The following is a 3,396-nucleotide window of genomic DNA, read 5'->3' on the forward strand; positions in this document are numbered from 1 at the left end:
AAACAAAACCTGGAAATACAACAAAATAGGACCTCCTTAAAGCATAAATCTCACAGGGCTCATAAAAGAATAACACAGTGTGAAAAAAAAGTATTTGGGCAACAACTAGCATGATGAATAGAACAGTACCTCACATCTCAAAAGTAATGTTGAATGTAAATGGCCTAAATGCTCCACTTAAAAGATACTGAATGGCAGAATGAATAAAAATCCACCAACCAAGTATCTGCTGCCTTTAAGAGACTCATCTAACACATAAGGATTTATATAAAGGTAAAGGGGTGGAAAAAGATATTCCATGCAAATGGAAACCATAAATGAGCAGGAGTGGCACATTTTATATCAGACAAAACAGACTTTAAAGCAACAACATAGTAATAGTGGGGGACTTCAATACTCCACCAACAGCACTAGTCAGGTCATCAAGACAGAAGATCAACAAAGAAACAGTGGACTTAATCTATACTCTACAATAAATGGACTTAACAGTTCTGCCTGTTTCCGGACAAGGGAGGAGATTCGTGGTCTGGTTCTTGGACTTCCCTTGCAGGATGGCCCCCAAACGCCAGTCTCCACTCCTGCCTCAAAAGAAGAAACCAAGACCACCTCCTGCTCAGAGACTAGAGGAGACAACGGCCTCTGCAGGCTTGCCGAAGAAGGGAGAAAAAGAACAGCAAGAAGCATTGAACACATTGATGAAGTACAAAATGAAATGGACAGACTTAATGAACAAGCCGTTGAGGAGATTTTGAAAGTAGAACAGAAATATAAGAAACTCTGCCAACCATTTTTTTTGAAAGAGGTCAGAATTGATTGTCAAATCCCACATTTTGGGGTAACAATATTTGTCAACCATTCAGAAGTGTCTGCACTACTTGGGGAGAAGGACAAAGAGGTACTGCATTATTTGACCAGAGTTGAAGTGACAGATTTTGAAGATATTAAATCAGGTAACAGAATAGATTTTTATTTTGATGAAAATCCTTACTTTGAAAATAAACTTCTCTCCAAAGTATTTCATCTGAATGAGAATGGTGATCCATCTTCAAAGTCCACTGAAATCAAATGGAAATATGGAAAGGATTTGATGAAATGTTCAAGTCAAACACAGAATAAAGCCGGCAGAAAGAGGCAGCGTGAGGAACCAGAGAGCTTCTTTACCTGGTTTACTGACCATTCTGTTGCAGGTACTGATGAGCTAGGAGAGGTCATCAAAGATGATATTTGGCCAAACCCATTACAGACTACTTGGTTCCTGATATGGATAATGAAGAAAGAGAAGATGATGATGATGAGGAGGAGGAGGAGGAGGAAGGATTAGAAGATATTGATGAAGAAGCGGATAAGGATGAAGGTGAAGAAGATGAAGATGAAAGGGAGGAAGGAGAGGAGGATGAAGGAGAAAATGACTAATAGAGCACTGATGGATTCCAACCTTCCTTTTTTAAAAATGTTCTCCAGTCCCTGGGAGCAAGTTGCTGTCTTTTTTTTTTCCCCTCCTGCTTGAGGTCTCTGTTCTCTAAACCACGGCTTTCAACTTATTTTGGGAGAAACAACTCGAGCATAATACAATGGGAAAAGAGTCTCTACCCCTTTCTGTTCGAAATGCTTTGTTATCCCTTCCTGTCTGACCAAAACTGTATGGAATCGACACCACCAAGCTCTGTGGGGAAAAAAGAAAAACCTGCTCCCTTCGTGCTACTGGAAGCTGCAGAGTGCTAGGCCCTGTGTATTAGTGCATAGAATTCTAGCTTTTTTTTCTCCTTTCTCTGTATATTGGGCTCAAGAGAGTACACTGTGTCTCTATGTAAATATGGACAGTAGGCATTTACCAACATGTATCTACTTTCTCTTGTTTAAAAAAAAGAATAAAAAACTTTAAAAAATGGCATTATAGAAGGTCAGCAAAGGATAGGTTTGAGATGTTTGGGTGGTTAAGTGGGCATTTTGACAACATGGCTTCTCCTTTGGTATGTTTAATTGTGATACTTGACAGACATCCTTGCAGTTTAAGATGGTACTTTTAAAAGAAATTCTCTCCTAATGATGACTTGAGCCCTCCCACTCAATGGGAGAATCAGCAGAACCTGTAGGATCTTATTTGGAATTGACATTCGCTATTGTAATTTTGTTCCTGTTCATTTTGAAATTTTCTTTTTATTTCACTGGAAACGAAAGATGATACTCAGTTTTAAATGTTAAAAGTATACAAATTGCTTTGTTACAAAAAAACCAAATGTGTACACAAAGGATTTGATGCTTTCCTCTCAGCCTAGGTATACCTACTATGATCTTCCAAGTTTGACTTGTATAACATCACTGTCAAACTTTGTCACCGTAACTTCGTATTTTTTTGGTACGCCCTTTGCAGGATGACCTCATGGCTATGTGGATTGAGTAACGGGATTTGAATCAATGTATTAATATTTCCATAGCTGGAAAACGTGGGTACAATTTGCCATTGGTTTTTGAAAGTATTCACATCATTGGGAATACCAGATTGCTCAATACTTTCTAAGTATACTGTGCCCTTGATTTTTATCTCCAAGTGGCAGTTTTTAAAATTGGCCTTTTACCAGAATATAAAATAATAGTGCCTGCCACTGAGAGGTGACAACGTGCTAGCAGCCCTCGCTCTCGGTGCCTCCTCGGCCTTGGCGTCCACTCTGGTGGCACTTGAGGAGCCCTTCAGCCTGCCACGACACTGTGGGAGCCCCTCTGTGGGCTGGCTGAGGCTGGAGCTGGCTCCTTCTGCTTGTGGGGAGGTGTGGAGGGAGAGGCAGCGGAGGCAACCGGGGCTGCGCATGCAGCGCTCATGGGCCAGCACAAGTTCTGGGTGGGTGTGGGTTCGGTGGGCCCTGCACTCGGAGTGGCTGGCTGGCGCCTGCTCCCGAGAGCAGTGAGGGCTTAGCACCGGGGCCAGCAGCTGCAAAGGGTGTGCCGGGCCCCCCAGCAGTGCTGGCCTACCGGGGCTGCACTCGAATTCTCGCAGGGCCTCAGCTGCCTCCCCGTGGGGCAGGGCTCGGGACCTGCAGCCTGCTATGCGGAAGCCTTCCCTCGCTCCCAAGTCATGGGTCCTGTGTGGCCTGAGCCTCCCCGCTAGAATCCCTATGAGCGCCTCCCCAAAGAGCACCTTCCCCAGGAGCACCTCCCCTAGGAGCGCCTCCCCCAGGAGCGCCTCCCCCAGGAGAGCCTCCCCCAGGAGCGCCTCCCCCAGGAGAGCCTCCCCAATGAGCGCCTCCCCTGTGAGCCCCATGCAGCCCCTGCACCTTGGTCCCATTGACTGCCCAAGGGCTGAGGAGTGCAGGCGCCTGGTGTGGGACTGGTGGGCAGCTCCACCTGCAGCCCTGGTGCAGGATCCACTGGCTGAAGCCAGCAGGGCTCCTGGGTCTAGTG

The 3,396-nt window shown here is 45.3% G+C and overlaps 1 pseudogene; it reads left to right on the forward strand.

Moving 5' to 3' along the window:
- The first annotated feature begins 527 nt into the window (after window positions 1-527).
- On the forward strand, window positions 528-1,413 carry LOC105546278 (annotated as a pseudogene).
- The last annotated feature ends 1,983 nt before the right edge of the window (window positions 1,414-3,396 follow it).

The sequence above is a fragment of the Mandrillus leucophaeus genome, unplaced genomic scaffold, assembly GCF_000951045.1.
Source record: "Mandrillus leucophaeus isolate KB7577 unplaced genomic scaffold, Mleu.le_1.0 Scaffold353, whole genome shotgun sequence".
Taxonomy (NCBI): Eukaryota; Metazoa; Chordata; class Mammalia; order Primates; family Cercopithecidae; genus Mandrillus; species Mandrillus leucophaeus.